This window comes from Lagenorhynchus albirostris, chromosome 11 (genome assembly GCF_949774975.1).
Source record: "Lagenorhynchus albirostris chromosome 11, mLagAlb1.1, whole genome shotgun sequence".
Classification (NCBI taxonomy): Eukaryota; Metazoa; Chordata; class Mammalia; order Artiodactyla; family Delphinidae; genus Lagenorhynchus; species Lagenorhynchus albirostris.
Window position 1 is genome coordinate 78,594,303 of NC_083105.1, and position 24,168 is coordinate 78,618,470.

The following is a 24,168-nucleotide window of genomic DNA, read 5'->3' on the forward strand; positions in this document are numbered from 1 at the left end:
TCATTTTGCTTGGTCGTTACGGCTCTTTTAATTTAAAATAGTTCCCCTCACCCTTTTTTTTGTTTTTCATGACACTGACTGTTTTAAAGAGTTCAGGGCTGTTGCTTTGTAGAATGTCCCATATTCTGGAATTACCTTATTGTTTTCTCATGGTCAGGTTCAGGCTAAACATTTTTTGGCGAGAATACCACATAGGTGATGTTGAGTAAAGAGTATTTTTAATACAACTGCCAGAGTGATTCTTTTAAAACATTAAGTTGGGGCACAGTACTCTGTGCAGTCTCCAGTGGTCCCCATTCTGTTCAGAGGAAAAGCCAAAGCTCTCCTGTGGTCTGGTTCCTGAAACCTGCCTCACCTTCTCCCCTCCCACTCACCCCTCACTCTGTGCTGCCCTCTCACTGATTGTGGTGCCGCTTCCTGAACAAGCTGGGCGCGCTCCAGTCTTGGAAGCTTTGCTCTAGCTGCCCCGTTGCCTGGAATGCTCTTCCTCCAGGTATCCTTTGGCCTGCTCCCCCTCATGTCTTGCTCAGATGTCCTCTTCTCAGTGAGGCCTTTCCACACCACTATTTTAAAAAATCCATCTTTCCTTCCCTCCCCCACTTCCGATCTCCCAACACTGCTTTACTGTTGTGTTTTTCCGTAGCATTTATTACCTTCTCACACACCACATAACTTACTTATTAAAGTTATTATTTATTGTCTGCTTCTCCTACTTGAAATACAAGCACCACAAGGCAGAAATCTTTGTTTTTTGTTCACATATTCATCCCATGATCTTATGTTCATAGCAGGTACACAACATTTGTTGAATAAACGTGAACGAACTTTAGATGAGTATATCTAATTTTACGTTACTCCACAGTAGAGAGTCTGCTTTAAAAAAAATAATAAGCAAAACACTTTACTTTGAAATAACTTTATTTATTTAATATATTTATTTATTTATTTTTGGCTGTGTTGGGTCTTCATTGCTGTGTGTCAGCTTCTCATTGTGGTGGCTTCTCTTGTTGTGGAACACAGGCTCTAGGTGCCTGGGCTTCAGTAGTTGTGGCACATGGGCTCAGTTGTTGTGGCTCACGGGCTCTAGAGCGCAGGCTCAGTAGTTGTGGCGCATGGGCTTAGGTGCTCCGCGGCATGTGGGATCTTCCCTGACCAGGGCTTGAACCCGTGTCCCTTGCATTGGCAGATGGATTCTTAACCACTGCGCCACCAGGGAAGTCCCTGAAATAACTTTAGATTTGCAGAAGAGTTTCTAAGACACTACAGAGTTCCTGTATACCTTTTATCCACCTCTCCAGATGTTAACGTTCCACATAACCATGGTACATTTATCAAAACTAAGAAATTAACCATGGCATAATACTGCTAACTAAACTACAGACTCTATTTGGATTTCACTAATTTTTCCACTGCTCTTCTCTTTCTGTTCCTCTGCCCAATCCAGGATACCACACATTGCATTTGGTGGTGTCTCTTTAGTGTGCTCTAATCTGTGGAGAGACTGATTCAAAAAGACTGTAAATCTTTCCCAGGAATACTACCTTGTGTAAATTATTGTAAAACACTGCAACTCGTGCATTATTTGAGCAAGTGGCTATTTCAAGGGAAAGAAAGATGGTAAAACTCAGGAACACCAGAATATGTAGCCGTGGGGCATTGGTAAACTTCAGACAAGAAAATCATAGGATTTGACAGTATTTTCTGGTTTAGGTGCAGAGTATACCTATCTAGTCCATTTTCTTCTGCCATCAGAACTTCCCACCCCATCCATGCTATCACTTGAAGAGATGAATCCTAGAATAACACTTAACCATTTTTGACTTTTTAACAGGTAAATTTGACTCAATATGTTTAATTTCACTCATTATTTGCCTATGTTACTCTTTGAGGGTAATTAATTCTGTAGTACACTAAAGATACATTGAGTATCTGCTCTATGTAATGCACTGCCTTAGGTCTTGGGAAAGTGGATGCAAAGAAGAGTAAAAAGTTTTTTACTGTTCAGAAGCTTGTGCTCTAATATAGGTAACATATAACTAACAAACTATAATAACAACTATTTTGATAGTGTAGAGGAAATTATTAATTTTTGCTAGGAAAGGTAAGAAATGGGGGAGGATCATATTTGAACTTGCCCTTAAAGTACTCATAGAGCTTTTAACACAGTTTAATTGAGATGTAATTCACGTACCGTACACATACCAAACATACCATTTAAAGCAAACAGTTCAGTGGCTTTTAGTATATTCACAGGGTTATGAAACCATAAGCACAGATCAACTTTAGAACATTTTCATTATCCTAAAAAGAAACCCCATATCTGTGTTGACTCCCTATTCTTCCTTCCTTTCAGCTCCTTTCAGCTCCTGGCAACTACAAATCTACTTTCTGTCTCTATAGATTTGCCTATTCTGCACAATCCATATAAATGAAATCATACAATATGTGTCTGACTTATCTCAGCATAATATTTTCAAAGTTCATCCATGTTATGGTACATATTAGTACTTCATTCCTTTGTATTGCCAAATATTCCATTGTACTGGAAGTATTATATTTTATTTTTCCATTCATCAGTCGATGGGTATCTGAGTGTTTCTACTTTTTGACTATTACGAATAATGCTGCTGTGAATATTCACGTACAGGATTTTGGGGGGACATATTTTCAATAGTTTTGGGTATTGAAATTGGGAGTGGAATTGCTGGGTTGAGGAACTGTCAGAATATTTTCTAAGGTACCGTTTTACATTCCTACCAGCAGTATATGAGGATTCCAATTTCTCCACATCCTAGCCAACACGTGTTCCTGTCTTCTGTTTCTTGGTTTTTTTTGGCTGCCCCACGCAGCTTGTGGGATTTTAGTTCCCTGACTAGGGACTGACCAGGGTCTTCAGAAGTGAGAGTGCAGAGTGTGGAGTCCTAACCACTGGGCCTCCAGGGAATTCCCTAGGGTTTTTTTTTTTTTTTTTAATTTTAGCCTAATCCTAGTGAATGTGAAGTGACATTGCATTGTGGTTTTGATTTGCATTTCCCAAATGACTAATGATGCTGAGCATCTTTTCATGTGCTTATCAGCCGTTTGTAGATCTTCTTTTGAGGCATAGAATTTTAATAGATAAAGAAAGGAAAAGGGAAGGGAGCACTTCAGCCTAACAGAACAGGGTCAAAGGCCTGAGAAATGGTGAAGAATCAGTAAAACTATAGAGTAGGGTCTCCAGAAGAAGGGAGTGAGAAAGGACACTAGAAAATTTTAGGGATGCTTGGGTCTCTTAAGTTTATTTTTTGATGAGTCAAGTCACACTGTCCTCTGCTTCTCTTAAGCTTAACATTGCTCGAATTTGAAGGATATTCCTTCTTTTGTAAATGTCAGTGTGTTGTGGTTAGCGCATTTGATTGATTCATCCAACCTTAAATAAAGAATTATTGAGGGCTTACTTCATTCCAGGCGTTCCAGTCCTCACTTAGTAAGAGGGGTAGATCAGTGAGCAAAAACAGGCAAGGTCCTTGCTTTTCATGGAGCTTATTTTCTAGTGGGGGTGATTTTTTTACCAATAAAAAATTGCCTGTTAGAGGCTGCCTTTATCCAGCATTTCTGGGCTCGGTAAACAAATCCAGGTCTACTTTGTTCATGCTGTTGCTGATTTTGTTGGCTTGGGTCATAGCCCCTTTCAGCTTTCACCTTTTCAGACCTAAAGTTTAATCTTTAATCATCCCTTACACAGCAGCATCCTGAAATCCCTCTTGGCATCCTTGTTTCTCTTTTTGGGACTGTTACACTTGAAGTTTTTTCCACTGTCGTTTGTACCAATTAATCAAAAAGACTGAAGAACTATAAAGAAAAGTTACATGAATATTTTAAACATTTTCTCTTAAAACATACTATGTGTATTTCATAAATGTTTGTTTTAGGACCAAGGCTTTTCCTTTGAATAAGGATCTGCTGACTATAATTTTCTATGATGTCTCTTATTATAAAGCCCGCATATAATGAATCATCTATGATTTTTAGTTTCCGTTTCTTTACAGTAGAGTGAGAATTTAAAGCCATTTCAAAGAAATCTGAGTGCAAAATCCTTCTAGATTTTTATGATTTTCCATTCCACTCTTTAGTATTTCTGTATCTAATTAGACAGCTTATTATTATTATTATTTGGGGGGAGTCATTTTAATATTTACAAGGAACAAATCAGCAGAACAAAATTATATCAGATAGGCTGTGTACAGTAGCTGCGGCTTATAAAACATACCAGTAATCTGTACCTGGTGAGTATAAAGAGAACCATGGTAGGATTCAGATGTCTTTACAGCCAAGGGAGTACACATGGCATTAACAAATTAGAGGACAAAAAAAATTCACATTTTCTACATTAAAAAAAAAATTACAGATCTCACAAATGTCTGTGAAGACAAAAAAAAAATTTAAAGTTCTTTGAAGGGTGGGAAAGAAGAAATCTGAAATGGAACTCTAAATGTAAAAAGAATTTTACTTCACAAGACCAATTTTCTTGGCTTCTGTTTCATATATCAGTAATCTCCACATCTTGACTATAAAAACTTCTGCTTCTTCATCAAGTACCATGGCAACATCATCTAAAATGCTCTGAGGTGAACTATGAGCCATAACCTTAGAACAAACAAAATAAACTCATGTAGCTTCTTCTCCACCTATGTATTCTATGATTTTTTTTATTAATCCATGGTCTAATTTGTCGTTCCATCAACATAGAATCCACAATAGACCAATCCAGGGGATAAGCAAAGAGCTCAGGTTTGGCTGTAGGGATTTTTTTTTTTTTTTTTCCGGTACGCGGGCCTCTCACTGTTGTGGCCTCTCCCGTTGCGGAGCACAGGCTCCGGACGCGCAGGCTCAGCGGCCGTGGCTCACGGGCCCAGCCGCTCCGCGGCATGTGGGATCTTCCCGGACCGGGGCACGAACCCATGTCCCCTGCATCGGCAGGCGGACTCTCAACCACTGCGCCACCAGGGAAACCCATTGCTGTAGGGATTTTTTCAATGAGACTCTTAATGTGTTTGCGCTTTTTTTTCAGTGTTCACAGTGCCTTTGGCAGCATTTTTATTGTCTTCACCATAATCCAAGGGAACCAGTTTCCTTTTTCGGGGTACATCATCACTGTCTTCATTCTCAAATTTGTTAAAGACACTATCTACAGGTAGTTTCTTTCTCTTCACAGAATTAGGCTGACCAGGACTATTGGAAGCACCCAGTTTAAGACTCAGTCTTATTTTTGGCCTATGCTCCTCAGGTTGTTGTTGATCTGGTGAATTTTCATAAGGGATAATAATACCACAGGGAGACTTATCTCCAGGAGTGTTGGGAGTTGCATTGCCACTGGCAGAGGAAACAGATTGGGCAGAACTGATGGACCTCAGAGTTGGTTTGAGACAGGACTTTTGCTCTGGCTCTTCTTCCTCTTCCATGGGTTCCTCTCGTTTTTCTTCTTTTTCTTGCTTTTCTTCTTCCTCTTCCTCTGATTCTGGTTCTTGCTTTATTTGTGGTTGTCTGTGCCTCTCAGCCTCTTGTTCCATCCTCTGGAGCTCTGCATCTGGATCCAGGTGCCCTTCGGCCAAAAGGCGCTGCCTGATTTCCTCTAGCTCTTCCTTCTCTCTCTTCCTATCCCGTTCATCTGCTTCCATTTCCTTTTCCCTATCACGCAACCTTTTCTGAAGAGCGCTTCCTCTATAATATTTGGGATCATCTCTATCATCATCATAATCTTCTAAGAATTCTTTTAGTCGTTTAGCTTCTTTTGCCATTTCTCTTCTTCTTTCTTCTTCTCTTTCAGCCTCTTTCTCATACTCCTGGGTTTTCTTTCGTTCTCTGATTTTCCAATTCTTAAGGTGCTCTTGATAAGCAGCCTCTTTCTCTCGGAGCTTTCTTTCAAGTTTTCTTCGTTCATATGCATCTTCTTCATCCTCTTCTCGGTCCCGCTTCTTGTCTTTTTCTCTCGCGCGCTCCCGTTCCCTTTCTCGCTCTTGTTCTCTTCCTTGTTCCCGTTCTCTCTCTCTCTCTCTCTCTCTCTCTCTTTACCTCTCCCGTTCCCTTTCACGATCTCTGCTCTTTTCTCTTGATCGACTGCGATCCTTATTCTGATCTGAACTCCTTTCTCGATCACGGTCCCGATCTCTCTCTCGATCCCGATCTCTATCTCTCTCTTTTGTCCGGTCACGATCCCTATCCCATTCTCGTTCTCGCTCCCGTTCCTTCTCCTTTTCTCGTTCGCGTTCTCTTTCCCTTTCTCGTTCCCGTTCTCGCCTTTCTCGTTCCCTTTCACACTCCCTCTCTCTTTCTCTCTGTTCTTTCTCAATTTCCTGTCTTTCTTTTTCCTTTTTGCCTTTCTCTTCTTCCAGTTTCTTGTGTGTCTCTGAATTTGCTGATCTCTCAGGATATCAGGTCTCTTTTGTCTTCTTCCATTTCTATAGCATTTATATCCTGCTTAGTGATGAGTGGATAAGGGATCAGTGGGGCCACTGGAAATCTGCGAAAAATGTCCTCCTTCTTCCTGGGGTGAGAGTCAGATTCTTGCGAGGGGGCATTGAGCTCACTGGAGTATTCCCGTATTAAAACTTCAATGGCCCCTTTGATCATCTGATCTCTTCTCTTTGTGTCTTCATCTAAGGCTTCTTTGTCATCATTAGTGACGGTTTCTGGCCTGGCATTCCCATTAGAAGCTTTCTTCTTTGCTTTCCATTCATCCAATTGTGCCTTTGTCTTTGCATCAACTTTAACAAGTAGCTTCTTCTCTCCAATCTGCAGGTCATGCAATAACCTGAGTGCACGGAGGGTTGATTCAGGCTCCTTATACTCACAGAATCCAAAGGCTTGAAGTTTTCCAGATGTGCCTTGTACTCTCTTCCAGCTCAAAACTAAGCCACATTTAGCAAGGAGCTGTCTTATAAGCATGTCTGAGGCTTTTTCAGAGATGTTGCCAACGAAAACTGTAGTAGTGGGACCACAGTTTTCATCATTTTCTTTAGCCTTCAAGCCTGGATGATCCTTCCGTGCTCCCAAATGTTTTCCAACCATGGACACAGTGGGTACTAAGACAGTTGGAGCAGGAGCCATAATGCTCATTGGTACAGGAATCATTGGAGTCCCTGGAGGTACAGGTGGTGGAAAGCCAGGAAACTGTGGGGGTGGGATCCCTGGTGGGAGGGCTGGGATTCCCAGGGGAGGGCGATTCAAATGAGGGGGGAAAGACATTCTTACCACAGTGGTCCGCCGCTGAGGAAATTGTACTGTCTTCGCGGCCTTCTGGGCTCCAGGTTATGAGGGGGTTCCACCAGCTCGAGATTTCTGCACGCCGCTAGCCGGGAGACTAGTGCCAAAGCACCTACTCTCACAGGCGGCCTTATTATTTTTTTAGCAGCTTGCCTATGTACGTATTCAGCTTCATTTTCATAGAAATTATGAGTCTTTTCACAATCATATTTCATAATTTAATTAATAATTAAATTATGAATTCAGTATCATGTGAAACTGGATAAACATGTTGGGAATGGCTGTGGCAAACAAATTCAAGTACAAGATGTGAAGTGCTACTGGCTATGAGCACTTTTGGCCTACTGTGGACATCAGCCGTTATGTTTTTACAGAAGAAACAGTGTTAGTTCAATCCAAGCTATTGGTTAAGGAGAAATTGCTTAGGACAGCTGCTTCTGTATATTGCAAGTTAAGTACTCTTCCACTGCTTTCTCCTAGCACTCTATATAGACCTCTTTTATAACTTAATTCACTGCTTATAATCGTCTACTTGTTTGTCTTCCTTATGGGATTTCATAGTCTTTGAGGGCAGAGGTATACTCTCTTGTTGTTACATTCATAGTTCCTAGTATATTCTTGGCATGTAATCACTTAATTCACTTTAAAAAAAAAAGAATTGACTGGGACTTTCCTGGTGGTCCAGTGGTTAAGACTCCATGCTCCCAATGCAGGGGGCCTGGTTTCAATCCCTGGTCAAGGAACTAGATCCCACATGCCACAACTAAGATTCCGCATGCCGCAACTAAAGATCCTGCACACCGCAACAAAGATCCCTTGTGCTGCAACTAAAGACCCGGCATGGCCAAATAAATACATTAATTAAAAAAAAAAATTGACTGCAAGCTCAATATAACTCAATAACATGACCAGTTCAGTATGATTCCTAGGTTGCACTAGTTGTATGTGATGTTATGTTCGGAATAGTTCCACTGTACTTATGTTGTCTTGAACTAGGGTGATAGATTTTAAGATACATATTGACTAACTTGAGCACATCCCCTAAAAAGTTAATTCAGTGAGACTGAGACTATGTCTGTTATTCACTGCTATATCTCCAGTACATACAATATAGAGTATTAATGCCTGGCAGACCAAAGGTGCTCAGGTTTTTAATTTTTTTAATTACTGAATCCAGGGAATAGAGAATAGGATGGTGATGTTTCTTTTTTATTTCTTGAGGAATGATAAAATGAATAGGGTGTGCTTCCTTAGAAGAGGAGATTAGTGAATATATCAACCAAATTTGAAAATTTGAGGCCTAGTCATACAGAAGAGAATGTGGACCTCAGTAGCTCTAGAGAACTGAACTGGGACTAGAGAGTATAAATTATAGGAAAGCAGATTGTATGTTGAACTATTTTCTAATTATTAAGCCTTTAAAAAAATAGAATGTATTATTTCATGAGGTCACTGGAAAAGAAGTTTAATGACTTATTTGAGGGGTGTAAAAAAATAAATTTTTGTATGAAATGTGCAGTTGGTTTATCTGTACAAACTTAATTTCATCCTAATTTAAGCCCTGTAATCTCTTGTTTCAGTCTTCCATAACGTTAATATTCTTTATCAGTTATTGTCTTATAAGCTATTATAGGTCTCATGGTCTTAAGGAGAAATAAATGACTTTTTATCTCCCCGTTTAATTTTTAAGTTTGGTGGAGAGCAGATACTGTATCTTATTACAATAAAAAAATTTTTAATGGTATGCTTGTAATCCAGAAATCTTGATGGATCCAGAAATCTTGATAGATTTTGAATAGCCCCAATTGTCTGCTTCATTATTAGCGTTATGGATGGTGTGCCAATTAATCTAGCATCAGATTGCTGATAGTACCATAACGTTTGTTGAATCTGATGGGTGCAATAGTCATTACACCCCTCCATATGGTATATAATGAATCTTCATATTATAATGAATAAGTTCTATGAGATATTACTATGAAATAGTACTGCAGAAGTCTGGATTTTTTTTTTTAATCTTTGCTGCTTTCATAGCACTTTGCAGAGTATCTTATTCATATAAGCTATTCAATAAATATTTATTAAAAGGCTGGAAGATCTCTTGAGTCCTTAAAAAAACCAGTCACCCATTTGAGGAATTATTTCTTGTTTTACAGAAAGTTTACAAGCCAAAAGTACTTTGGTCCAAATGTCAAGGTTATTAAATTATATTGTTAATTTATTCTTATGTCAACAGGGCTTAATTAATGATGCTCCATTTATTTATTCCAAACTTAGATAGATAGCTATAAAAATAATTTTCCTCTTTGTCTAACTTCCAAAAAACTTACTTGCTGTGTACTTCCTCTGCTTTCTTTAGATGGACTTATTCCTGTTTTGCTATATTAACAGTTGTGGGGTATTCCTTTTTGAACTGTACCCCATGTCTAGAGTATCACTTTTCTTACAGATTCACATGTATGTGGCCAAAGGAACAACTCCATGTTTTCTAAAAGGCCTAGAGAACATGTAGCAGGTACCTCTCATTTGCCTTTGTGTTGGTCATTTTTTACAAATTACTGGAAGTTGGTGGTTCCCGCTGACAGAACCATAGGTTAGTTCTTAAACATCATCTGGAATCTTTTGTTGGGCTTCTTTTGCTTAACAAAGTGTCACTGAGATTCATCCATGTTGTTGTGTACATCAGCAGTTTATTGCTTTTTACTACTGAGTTGTGTTCCATTGAATGAATATACTACAATTTGTATATCCTTCTGCTTGTTGGTGGACATTTGAGTTGTTTCCAGTTTTTTTGCTATTATGAGTAAAGCTGACAGTCTTGTGCAAATAATTTTGTGGATATATGCTTCTTAGGAGTAGAATTGTAGGTGTATGGGTTAGGTATAAAACTCACCAACAGTTTTTTAAAGTGGCTTTGCCATTTTATAGTCCCACCAACAATGTATGAGTTCCAAGTGGTCAAGATCCTCACCAATACTTGGTATTGGTATGGTAAGTCTTTTAAATTTTGATCATTCTAGTAGGTTTGAGGTGGTGTCTCATTGTGGTTTTAATTTGTATTTTACCTGACAACTAATGATGTTGAGTATCTTTTCATTGGCTTATTGACTTTTTGTATATATTAAATTTATTCTCTTGTTCAGATCTTTTGTCCATTTTTTAAAAATGGGTTGTCTTTTTAAAAAAAATTATTGATTATAGGAATTCTTTAAATATTCTGGTGATGACTCCTTTGTCAGATATAAGGACTTTTGGTTTTGAAAATTAGTAAAATATTCAGTCTAGAGGTTTCAAGATTCTTTGGGCATCTAAGTAATAGGTCAATTTATTATCGGCAGAAATTCAATTCCAATTTTAAATCTAGGGTTGTAGAAGAAAATTGGTTAGGGGGTATGTGGATTTTTCGGTTATCTATTGCTGTGTAACAGTGTATGCTGTATTCCATCGTGGCTTAAATCAGCAGTTATTTACTGTTTCTCACAATCCTCTGGGTCAGCTAGGCAGGTCTTCTGTTTCACCCAGTGCCTACTTGGGTCGCTAATTTGGCTAGATGTCCAGGATGGCTTCTCTCACTTGACTTAGGTGGCTGAAATGTCTAGTGGCCAGGTGGGCCTCTTCTGCTTCTCCATGCCATCTCATTATTATTTAGTAGTTTAGCCCATGTCTCTTTATGTGGTGGTTTGATTCTAAGAGAGAAAAAACAGGAGCTGTCAAGACTCTTAAGTGCTCGGTCTGGAACTGGCACAGCGACACTTCTGTCACATTCTGCTGGTTAAAGCAAGTCACAGAACCAGCCCAGATTCGAGGGGAGGAAAATAGAACCCTTCTTTTGATAGAAGAGGCAGCATGCACACATACAGGGCAGGGAAGCATTTTTGGTGGCCATTTTTTGTGATATTGTATTACAGTGGAGTAGATGTTTAGAATTTCCTAATAAAAGGTGATTTCATTAAAAATATAATTTGTAAGTTATTCCTATATTTCTAAGTATCTTTCCAATTCTTTTTTTTTAATTTCATGCATTTGTTTATCCCTTACTGCATATATTCTGCTACCAACGTTTCTAAGATATGATTCAAAATTGGAGATGATAAAAAAAGGCTCAGTGGTGTATAACAAGGAGGCTTACTGAGCTATTAAAGATGTTAATTAGGATTCATGTTCTTTAATATGCTAGAAAGAACGTTCTGATGCCACTTTGCTGATGAACAAAATGAGCTTAATCACATCCTGGGCACTAAGTATTCTGACATTATAATCTCTTCTCTCTGAGCCCATCACAGCAGTCTTAGGATTCAAGATCTAATCCTGGGCAACATTATAGGGCCAAGTGTGTCATATACACACAGTGAAGGAAAGTAGGATGGCCTTGGTAATCCTGCAGTATTTTTCTTATCATATACTTGATTTTCATTTTCAAAAATTGAGGTAAAATTCCCATAACATAAAGTTAACCATTGACCATTTAAAAGTGTACAATTTAGTGGCATTTAGTACATTCACAGTGTTGTACGTCTCCTCATATACTTTTTAAAGGAAGGGTTTATGTCAGGGAAATGAAGAACAATAAAATTATGGCAAAAAAGACTAATAAGATGTCCAAACATTAACTCAAAAAGGACACTTCTGGGCTTCCCTGGTGGCGCAGTGGTTGGGGGTCCGCCTGCCGATGCAGGGGACACGGGTTCGTGCCCCGGTCCGGGAGGATCCCACATGCTGCGGAGCGGCTGGGCCCGTGGGCCATGGCTGCTGAGCCTGCGTTCCGCAACGGGAGAGGCCACAGCAGTGAGAGGGCCCGCGTACCGCAAAAAAAAAAAAAAAAAAAAAAAGAACACTCCTTTGGTGGAATGGTTTAAGAGATATGCTGGGACCACTGCCTTCCCACTGAAGTGCCAGCGTCTGGTCAGCAGCAGCATGGCCTAAGCAATCTCCTTCTTGCCTCCTGCCAGCCTCGTAAGTCCTCTAAAACTGCAAGGTTAGTTCAATTTTATCTTACCTTCTCTCTTCTGAGGATGGTAAGCAGTCTCAGGGAATCTACCACCTTGGTCCCCTCTATCCCAAGGCTTGGGAGTTTCACAGACCCATTCTAGATCTGAGAACAGCGCTTTTCCGGGGAGCAGGGATTGTGGGCATTCATAGCCTCTTCCCGTCCTTTTCTATGCCTCAGAATGACTGACCCACAGGTTGTCCTGAGGGCCAAGGCTATCTGCAGTAAACTTGAAGTTGCAGGTTACTTGCAGGCCCTGCTCCCTCTTCTCCTAAAAATGGAAAGATATTTAGATACTTTTGTCATTGTTTTACTGGGGTCAGGTAAGGACTGAACAGATGTAGTAAGTCATTAGAGATTTAAAGATGTTTTTAAAATTTTGCTGTACTCTTCCTCACACACCTACAATAGTCTCAAGACTTAGCTACCACCTCCCTTGACCTAAAAAGGGGTGGAGGGATGGGGGAAGGAGGAGACATCTGTGAGGAAAAAGAAATACAAAGAAATACTCTGCCCAGAAGAATCGATCATTTCAATATCCATCTTAATGATTAGAATGGGATAGAATAGAAGCAAGAAGATTAAAGAGAAAATAACCTCCTTAGATAGTAGAAGCCCAGTGATTTTTTTTTTAACAAAATGTTGGAAAAGTAGTGCTGATGATTATGGGATACATCAAGAATAATGTTCGCAACCCTACTAATTAAAGTTTAATACCAGTCATAACTTATTTGATATTTCCCTCATCTGTGAAATGGAGATCTGCCTTACTCCTAGAGGAAGGTGCATTTAGGACTGCAGAGTACAGCAAATTTCAATTCCCAATAAGGCCATGGTATCCTAGGAAGTTTCCAGAGGTAATCTGACTCTGATTTTAGCCTTACATGATCACATTAGAGCCAAACCCTTGTAAAATTTGACTCCACTGCACAATGTGATAGATGCTGAAAAAGGGGGTTTAGAGGAGTGCACCTAATGTTCCCTGGCAGGAAATGGGGAACGTTTCCCTGAGATTGTGTCACTGAACTAGGAGCAGATGTTTGCTAAATTAGCAGGGATTGAGGGGAGAATGTATTAAACTGAGCGAAAATATTTGTAAAGGCAGAAGGAATTTGGATTTTTATTCAGCATTAAAGGGCCACTGAAGGATTTTATGCAGAGGATTGTAATGATCAGACTAGCATAATAGCATATTAAGAAGATCATTTTGGCAGCAATATGGAGGCCAGATTGACAAGGAGGCCAGTTAGGAGTCCACTGGTATATTCTGGGCCAGAGATGATGAGTACCTAAACTAAGGCACTCCTTTATGATGAATTGAAAGAGAAACTAACTTCAGTAATCTAAGGCTGTGCTGCTGAGTGTGGGAGCCACTTAGCCACACATGGCTATTGAGCACTTGAAACTTGACTGTTGCAAAATGAGATGTGCTGTAGGTGTAAAATACTCACCAGATTTCAAAGCCTTGGTATCTCAGTAAGACGTTTTTGTATATTGATTACAAGTTAAAGCAATATTTTGAATACATTGGGTTAAGTAAAATATATTATTACAATTAATTTTTCCTATTTTTCCTATTTTAAGAACGTAGCTACTAGAAAATTTTTAATTATATGTATGGCTCACATTATATTTTTATTTTTTTCATTGCTGATTAAATTTATTTCAGTTCAGTTACTTGCCTAACTTATGCTAGCTGTTTGATTAGAAAGTGTTTCATTATGGACTTCCCTGGTGGCGCAGTGGTTGAGAGTCCGCCTGCCGATGCAGGGGACACGGGTTCGTGCCCCGGTCCAGGAAGATCCCACATGCCGCGGAGCGGCTGGGCCCGTGAGCCACGGCTGCTGAGCCTGCGCGTCCGGAGCCTGTGCTCCGCAACGGGAGAGGCCACAGCCGTGAGAGGCCCTCGTATCACAAAAAAAAAAAAAAAAAAAAAAAAAAGAAAGTGTTTCATTTTAACTCATAATAGGTGTGGAAACTACAGAAATGCAAAATGGTTTTCATATATTTGGGAAACAAGGTTGAAAAGCTCTGTAAGACCGTATTTTTATTAATTAATTAATTTTATTAATAAGAGTGTCAACACAGAGTATCTGCAGGAAACTGGCTTTTGCAGTGAGGTCACAGTGCATTTTTAAATCCATTGTTAGGTAATGTTTATTCACTCTTCTGCAAATAAATTATTTCTGCAAGATATGTTCCAAAACTGGTGCATGGGTAAGACTGGACTAGAGAAAAAGTTTATTTGAAAAACACTTTTTGAAACTTTTTAAGTGTTGTCTAAACACTCTGGAGTTTTTTTTTTTTTGCCATGTTCCAATTGACAAAGGCCAAGAAATTCCCTCATAGGTAACAAACATTCATAGCTAACAGGGATGGCTGTTGTATCAAAAACTCTGTCTACTAATGGGTACAGAGTTTTTTTGAAGTGATGAAATGTTCTAAAATTAGATAATGGTGATGGTTGTACAACTCTATGAATATACCCCAAACCACTCAGTTGTATACTTTAGAAGGGTGAATATTAGGGTTATGAACATATCTCAGTAAAGCTGTAATTAAAAAAACCCTCAATCTTTACATGCACATCTGTTGCAGTTACTGATTTCCTAGTTATTTAATGAGAATTATGTGAGCAGACACACAAAAAGCAACCATATATACAAAAATTCCTGTGATCACACAAAAATGGTCTGTTCTTTTTTGGCTTCTGTACCAGCCTCACAGATCTGGTGGTAGATGGGAAGCTTAGTGGCCTTCTTTGGTGGGTATTTGTGAAGTTATTAAGCAGTGTTTATCTAGCTTAAGGGATTGAAAGATAGACTGAGTACACTAGATTCTCATTCATATTCTGGTACAAAATGAATGTGATACACTGAAAGGTGTAGACTGAATCCAGCAGGTTAGTAGAAAAAATAATACTCCAATATTTGATCATTTGATGTTGAGGAATTTTTTTTTTTTTTTGCGGTACGCAGGCCTCTCACTGTTGTGGCCTCTCCCGTTGCGGAGCACAGGCTCTGGACACGCAGGCTTAGCGGCCATGGCTCACGGGCCCAGCTGCTCCGCAGCACGTGGGATCTTCCCAGACCGGGGCACGAACCTGTGTCCCCTGCATCGGCAGGAGGACTCTCAACCACTGCGCCACCAGGGAAGCCCGATGTTGAGGAATTTATTCTTAAAGTTTTTAGGCCAAGTTAGAGTTGGTTTATATCTACCTTGGATCTTGTTAGGCATGTCTCCTGTTTCTTGTATCTCAGTTCATCCTGTAGAAAACCATGCCATCTAACTCACTAGATACCCAGAGAACAGCCATGCAGTGTTTTCAGCTACAGAGACTAGCAGAGAATGCATTTACTGTTTCTTTCCTGTATGCTGCCATCTGAAGTAAGATTTTCTGGCTCATCACCAAGCACCTATCATCCCAGAAAGGAAGAAATAGAGTGGATTTGGTGCATCTCTTTTCTCTCCATAACCTCTTTCCAAGTCATTTCCACAGAAGTGCCAAGGCACAGGAGAGAAGCTGAGCCCCGGTTTTTCTGTTAAAAGCAGAACTTGTCACAGATTTTTACACAGCTGCTGCATTTGTCCTAATCCCTTTCCTGCTCAGCCTTGTTACTGCGGCCTTGCTCTAGGGCTGCTTTCAGCAACCTTTCTGACACAGGTTTAATGCTGATTAGTCCCAAAACAATTCTAGGGCAGAGCTCCCTGCCAGGATGAAGAATGAACAAAATTGGTTTGCACACAGGCCAGCTGCAGTTGCTGCAAGTAGAGTCTGTCAAATGCGGACCATTTTCTTGTTTACCAAGATGAGGTTAAATTAGCACAGCATGAAGCAAAATGGATAAAAAAAAAGAAAAAAATTGCAAACCATCCATGCTAGTTGAGTAGGATGCGGTGAGTATGGAATTCAGGTGATTTTAAATTAGGTTGAAAAGGTAAGGTAGTATACAGTACTAAAAGCTGATTAAAAGTCACTTGAAAGATTTGCTTGCTCCAGGTGGGACAGGGGCATAGGTGGACTGTATAATCTTTTAAAGATTATTCAGGTCTAGTATGGTATGAATTACTCATTTTTGTAGTTATTTTCTAAAATATTTGAATCAGATTTTATGTGTTTATAGAGCGGTCTCTGGTTGACAGACTTGCAGACTAGATGAGAAAGCAAGGTGAACTATGTAAGGAAAGAACCCCGAAGCCAAGAGGTCTCTGACTTCCCAGGCTTCGGTGCACCAGGCTCTCTTCTTCTTCCTTTTGTGCAGAGCCTGCCCACAGATCCTCTCTTGGGAACCCGGGCTTCTCACCCTAGCATTCAGGGCCGAGTTGAGGGGAAGAGGGGGAGTAATTAGCTGAGGAGCAGAAGTATCGGATGGGAAAGGGGGGAGAAACGGCAAATACGGAGAGTATGAGACGAAAGACACAGTGTCTCATCTGACTCCCGGCCTCTATGCTTCACCCCCCTAGTCCTTCATCCGCTGTGGGTTTGAGAGCTCCTGATCTTCTCTGCGCTCTGACCTTTCCTGGCCTGGGTCGTGAGGTGTTTTACCCCTGCTAGTTTAGGGCTGGGGAGATAGGGAGACTTAACCACCTTATAACACTGTTCCTAAGGGAAATGAATTCTCTTATAGACCAACCCCTGAATATAACCGTTAATGAAATAGACTATTAAACTGCAGCTTGTGTGGTTAGAGAGAGATCCTTCCTTTTACCAACTGTGTACTTCTCACTCAGCACTATACTGTACATTTCATGGCCCTTCACCTCCACTGAGATAATTTACCTTATGTCTCAAGACCAAGGAAGCAACAGGAGTACTAAATTAAGACACAGAGCAGCGTAGTCAGGGCGTTACCTACTCACAGGCCATTGTAGGTTCAGGCTGGAGGAAACTCACAGAAAAAATAAAGATCTGCCTATATTGGAAATAAAGTGGGTTGGGTTTAGGGAAAACAGGAATCACTGTGGGCTACAGTAGGGTAGTTTATAATTTAGGCTGCATCCTGAAAGAGGATGGGCCAAGTGAGGACAGGCTGGTGTTCTAAGCTCCAGGCCTAAAGGGGCCAGGGAGGGGCACAAAGGGGACTTTTATTCCATCTCTAACGTTTTATTTCTGTTTTAAAAAATTGTGAAGCAGATACCACAACGTGTTAACATTTGTTGAATTCAGGTGGAATATACCCACACAGGTGTTCATTATTTCTGTTCTACTTTTCTCTATGTTTGAAATATTTTTTAATTACAAAAAGGAAAAGAGGAACTTCCCTGGTGGTCCAGTGGCTAGGACTCTGCGATCCCAATGCAGGGGGCCTGGTTCGACCCCTGGTTGGGTAATTAGATCCCACATGCCACAACTGAGACCCGGCTCAGCCAAATAAATAAATAAATACTTAAAAAAAAAAGAAAAGAAAAGAAATAGCCTTAAAGCTGGGCAGTACAAGAGACAAATGATAGAACTTAAATAACATACAAGTCAGTAGCCAGCTCTTGAGTAGGCAGGTGGGTAATGGTAGTCATTTTATCAAGGGTCTTGAAGGAACATACAAATAATGTATTTTTCTGCAACCAAAGAACTGAAAAGTGATTAAAATCACCCATCATGAAAGAGCAAATTAATGAAGAAGTGGAAAAAATAAATAACAGGCCAAAGCTTCTCCATGGTTTGGACTTAACCTCCTTTAGGTTGAGTAGGATGCAGTGAGATATGCTAACACAGAAAATATGTTGTACATCATTGGAGGAAATGAATATAAATAAATGATATATTTTAGTCACTGTCATCGAAAGGAGCAAGTTCAGGAACAAAGGAAGTAAGTATAACCTGTACACCTAGTTTTCACACCTATATATATATCCGTGAAAAATAATCGTAAGCATAAGAATTATTTTTCTGAGAGAGTGGCTTTAATACGTATATTTAGGGAATTCCCCGGTGGTCCATTGGTTAGGACTCCGCACTTCCATGCAGGGGGCATGGGTTCGATCCCTGGCTGGGGAAGTAAGATCCCACAAGCCACACGGTGTGACCAAAAAAAAAAAAAAAAAAAAAAAACCATATATTTAAATTCTGTAAAAATATACTGTATAGCCTCTCTTTTGTGATATAATTGTCTCTCTTCGCCAGCTTGAATTATTGCCTTCCCAGGAATTTCTTCTATAAGCACTGAGGGAAGAACCATTACCAATAATTTTTCTGTATTCCTAATAAGTTTGGTTAAGCTCATAGAAAGAACTGGATATATTTGTTGGTTGGTGATATAGAATTGTGAACAGTCTATTAACTACCAGTAATACTGTGTTCCTAGTGAAAAAATAAGTTTAATCTTACTGAAAAAAGTATGTCCATGTAACATAGTTTTTCTAAATGACAAACTACTGATTATTTATATGTAATTGAATGAAGTTTGAGTTTGTTGGATTTTTGTTCATTCATTCATGCAAAATGGAAAGGCCTTTAAAACTTATCCTAAAAGTACCCCTCACCCATGAGGATGGCTGCTATCAAAAAAACCAGAAAACAGCAAATGTTGGTGAGCATGTAGAGAAATTGGACCCTTGTGCACTGTTGGTTAGAATGTAGAATGGTACACTTGCTATGGAAAACAGTATGGTAGTTCCTCAAAAAATTAAAAATAGAATCATCATATAATCCAGTAATTCCACCTCTGTGGGTATATACCCAGAAGAATTGAAAGCCAGAGTCTCAAAGAGATATATGTATCAGGTTCGTAACAGCATGATTCACAATGGCTATAACAAGGAAGCAAGCCAGGTGTCCACCAGTGGATAAATGGGTAAGTAAAATTTGGCTTATACTATACAGTGGAATATAACTCAGCTCTCAAAAGGAAGGAAATTCTTCAGTATGCTGCATCATGAATACACTTTGAGAACATTATACTAAGTGAAATAAGCCAGGCATGAGAAGACACTCTATGATTCTATTCATATGAGGTGCTTAGAGTAATCAAAATCATAGAGATAGTAGAATGGTGGTTGCCAGGGCCTGAGGAGGCGGAGGGAATGAGGAGTTATTGTTTAATGGGCATAGAGTTTCAATTTACTAGATGAGAAGAATTATAGAGATGAGTGGTGGTGATGGTTGCATATTATAAATGTATTTAATACCACGGAATTGTATACTTAAGAATGGTTAAGATGGTAAATTTTATGTTATGTGTATCTTACTACAATAAAAAAGTTGAAGGAAAGAATTCATCCTAAAAGAATTTGACTTATTATATTCTCTCACAGAAGTACAATTTAACAAACATTTATGACAATTAAATTTATCCACTATACAAGTATATCTACAAAATTATAAGTATCTGGAATGGTCATGCAGGAGCACAAAATCCATAATGCAGCTTCCCTAGTTATTTCTCAGCTATTTCTACATAATATTGTGAAAGAAACAAATACTTTTACAATGATAGTAACGATAATTTTAATTTATAATTTCGGTATAATTATAATTGCAAGTCTTAAATTCTTACTAAATGACCTTCATACTACTACAAAACTATTATTCTAAAATTTGTACAAACAAGATAAAAATCTTTACATAATGTCAGTAACAACTTATGTTCTTTCCACTAGCCTGTGTTCATAATTATTCATTTACTTAGTGAATGTCCTTGAATTCATGTTATACTAGGCATTGTGTAGGCTCTGGGGATTCAGTGGAGAACAGCTCTTACCCTCATAGAGCTGCAGTCTTTTCCAGAAGAAATGACTATAAGCTTAGATCTGAAGGGCGGCCAAGAATTTACAGGTGGGATGGGGAGTGGGGGCAATACTGGAAGAAGTATTTGTGGCAGACATACAGCATGTGTGAAAGTCGGCTAATTTGAGGGAGCGAGGTACATATGGTGAGCAGCTAGTAATTTCCTCACGGCTGGAGTATAGAATACAAAGGATATGGAAAATCTTGCAGAAAGGGTTAAGATATAAGCAGTCAGATTATGAAAAATTTTGAAGCAGTGTTAGGCAATTTGAGATTTAAAGTTAGGATAATGAAGCACTATTGAAGGGTTCTGAAGGGGAGTAACCTCAGATCTATATTTAGAAAGATTTCTTGGGCTGCATTATGGAGTGGGGGAGATGGGTGGTAAGCCTGGCATCAGGACGTGATGATGTTTGTAATAATTTGGGTGAGAGGCGACATTGGATTGGACTAGAGAAGTGGCAGTGGGGATGGAGAGAGTTGGATAGATTTAAGAAAAATAGAAGGTTAAATCAGTAGGATGAAGCAGTGGATTAGATGTGGGGAATAAGAGGGAAAGAGGAGTCAAGGATAATTCCAGCTATACACCTTCAGCCACTGGGTGAATGGTTGTACTACTTGAGCTGGAGAAATTACCAGTCAGGGCTTTGGAAGTGATTCCCTGTTTGATCTCTAAGAACTCTTCCTATTGTGAGTGTAAGAATTTCTGATTCTTGACACTTCTAAGAAAGCTCATTATCTAATCTACAGATTAGATCATTTTTACTGCTACTTATGTAAAAGTCATTCCTGAGATGTCCATATCCCTAGTTACTCTCAGAGTTCAAAATAATATGTGAGGTTCATTGTTACAGCTCATTGGTTTATTTATTAAAGTAGAGAGAGTATTGTTTTCTGTAGGCAGTGTATAATTTTGTCTAGTTACATATGTAACGAAGTTATACATAACCCTTTATAGTCAATGTAGCCATGTGTCAAATAACTCAAAAAGTAACTGTAATGATAACAGAGCCACTGTTGACAAGCATGACAACATAAATATATCTAAATAAATTAATAAATGTTAAAAGTAAACACTTGACAATTCTCCTTCATTGCCAGTGGGAATGCAAAATGGTATAGCTACTTTAGAAGTCATTTTGACAGTTTCTTGCAAAACTAAACATACCTTACCATATGATTCATTAGTCACACTCCTTGTTATTTATCCAAAGGAGTTGAAGGCTTATATCCGCACAAAAACCCTTACACATGGAAGTTTCTAGCAGTTTTATTCCTTTTTTTTCTTTTTTAATGTCTTTATTGGAGTATAGTTGCTTTACAATGGTGAGTTAGTTTGGTGTATAGCAAAGTGAATCAGCTATATGTATACATATATCTCCATATCCCCTCCCTCTTGCACCTTCCTCCCACCCTCCCTATCCTACCCCTCTATGTGGACACAAAGCCCTGAGCTGATCTCTCTGTGCTATGCGGCTGCTTCCTACTAGCTATCTATTTTACATTTGGTAGTGTACATATGTCATTGCCACTCTCTCACTTCGTCCCAACTTCCCCTTCCCCTTCCCCATGTCCTCAACTCCATTCTCTACGTCTGTGTCTTTATTCCTGTCCTGTCCCTAGGTTCTTCGGAACCTTTTTTTTTCTTCAGATTCCATATATGTGTGTTAGCATACAATATTTGTTTTTCTCTTTCTGACTGACTTCACTCTGTATGACAGACTCTAGGTCCATCCACCTCACTACAAATAACTCAATTTTGTTTCTTTCTATGGCTGAGTAATATTCCATTGTATATATGTGCCACATCTTCTTTATCCATTCATCTGTCGATGAACACTTAGGTTGCTTCCATGTCCTGGCTATTGTAAATAGTGCTGCAGTGAACATTGTGGTACATGACTCTTTTTGAATTATGTTTTTCTCAGGGTATATACCCAGTAGTGGGATTGCTGGGTAGTATGGTAGTTCTATTTTTAGTTTTTTAAGGAACCTCCATACTGTTCTCCATAGTGGCTGTATCAATTTACACTCCCACCAACAGTACAAGAGGGTTCCCTTTTCTCCAGCATTTATTGTTTGTAGATTTTTTGATGATGGCCATTCTGACTGGTGTGAGGTGTTGCCTCACTGTAGTTTGATTTGCATTTCTCTAACGATTAGTGATGTTGAGCATCCTTTCATGTGTTTGTTGGCAGTCTTTTTATCTTCTTTGGAGAAATGTCTACTTAGGTCTTCTGCCCATTTTTGGATTGGGTTGTTTGTTTTTTTGATAGTGAGCTTCATGAGCTGCCTGTGTATTTTGGAGATTCATCCTTTGTCAGTTGCTTCATTTGCAAATATTTTCTCCCATTCTAAGGGTTGTCTTTTTGTCTTGTTTATAGTTTCCTTTGCTGTGCAAAAGCTTTTAAGTTTCGTTAGGTCCCATTTGTTTATTTTTGGTTTTATTTCCATTTCTCTAGGAGGTGGGTCAAAAAGGATCTTGCTGTGATTTATGTCATAGAGTGTTCTGCCTATGTTTTCCTCGAAGAGTTTTATAGTGTCTGGCCTTACATTTAGGTCTTTAATCCATTTTGAGTTTATTTTTGTGTATGGTGTTAGGGAGTGTTCTAATTTCATTCTTTTACTAACAGTTTTATTCTTTTTTAAAGAAAGATTAACTTTATCTTCTTTTTTAATTAATTAATTAATTAATTTTTGTCTGTGTTGGGTCTTTGTTGCCCCACGTGGGCTTTGTCTAGTTGTGGTGAGCGGGGTCTACTCTTCGTTGGGGTGTGTGGGCTTCTCATTGTGGTGGCTTCTCTTGTTGCAGAGCAAAGGCACGTGGGCTTTAGTAGTTACGGCACAAGGGCTCAGTGGTTGTGGCTCATGGGCTCTAGAGCGCAGGCTCAATAGTTGGCCACACGGGCTTAGTTGCTCTGCAGCATGTGGGATCCTCCCAGACCAGGGCTCAAACCCATGTCCCCTGAATTGGCAGGTGGATTCTCAACCACTGAGCCACCAGGGAAGTCCAGCAGTTTTATTCCTTTTTTTGTTTGTTTGTTTTGTTTTGTTTTTGTGGTATGCGGGCCTCTCACTGTTGTGGCCTCTCCCATTGCGGAGCACAGGCTCCAGACGTGCAGGCTCAGCAGCCATGGCTCACGGGCCCAGCCGCTCCGCGGCATGTGGGATCCCCCCGGACCGGGGCATGAACCCGTGTCCCCTGCATCGGCAGGCGGACTCCCAACCACTGCGCCACCAGGGAAGCCCTACATTTTTTATGATATAACTTTACTCATCATTGCCATTTTTCTTTCTGGAAAACACAGAATCAGTAGTTTACCCAAGGTCACATATAGCTTAGTCATTCTATATTTATGCTCCAGAAACAGAAAACTAAGATTTATTCCCCACATTATGAGAATATTGAACCCTCTTTATTACAGAAAACACTTTGTGTGCGAGAGGAATGTTTATTTCTATTTACTTCCATTCTGTTTTCCTCAGCCTTTTTCAAGAGAGGAGAGAGTCAATCCCTGGCCTTGACTTGGGTGAGTCTTGGTCTGTCCAATGTGATAGCTACTAGAAATGTGTCTTATGCAACTAAGGAACTGAATTTTTAATTTTATTTATTTTTAATTAATTAAAATTTAAATAGCCACATGTTAGTGGCTACTTTATTGAACAGTGCAGCTCTAGATTACCAGTTAGAAGACAGGACCAGGTTAAACCATAGAATGGGAATGCAGTCGACAAAATTCAAACTGTGGGAAACTCTATCAACAAAGAAACCCCAAGGGAGGAAAAAAAAGATGTGGAGTAGAAACCCTAAGATTAAAAGAGACTTAAAGGGGGCTTTCCTGGTGGCGCAGTGGTTGGGAATCCGCCTGCCGATGCAGGGGACACGGGTTCATGCCCTGGTCCGGGAGGATCCCACATGCCACGGAGCGGCTGGGCCTGTGAGCCATGGCCGCTGAGCCTGCACGTCCAGAGCCTGTGCTCTGCAGCGGGAGAAGCCACAGTGGTGAGAGGCCTGCGTACCGCAAAAAAAAAAAAAAAGAGAGAGACTTAAAGGGCATATCAACAAATCACAATATATGGACTTTATTTGGGTCCTGATACAAACTGTTAAAAATAATTATTACATTTATGAAATAATTGGAAATTTGAATAATGGCTAGATGTTTGATATTAGGGAATTACTGTTTATTTTTTAGGCATAATACATTGTGGTTGT

The 24,168-nt window shown here is 39.5% G+C and overlaps 1 protein-coding gene and 1 pseudogene across 2 annotated transcripts in view; one reads left to right on the top strand and one right to left on the bottom strand.

The window, feature by feature from the left end:
- Positions 1 to 24,168, top strand: part of DENND5B (DENN domain containing 5B) — a 205,946-nt gene that overhangs the window by 49,879 nt on the left and 131,899 nt on the right. The window lies entirely within an intron of this gene.
- On the bottom strand, positions 4,189 to 7,251 carry LOC132529003 (RNA-binding protein 25-like; annotated as a pseudogene).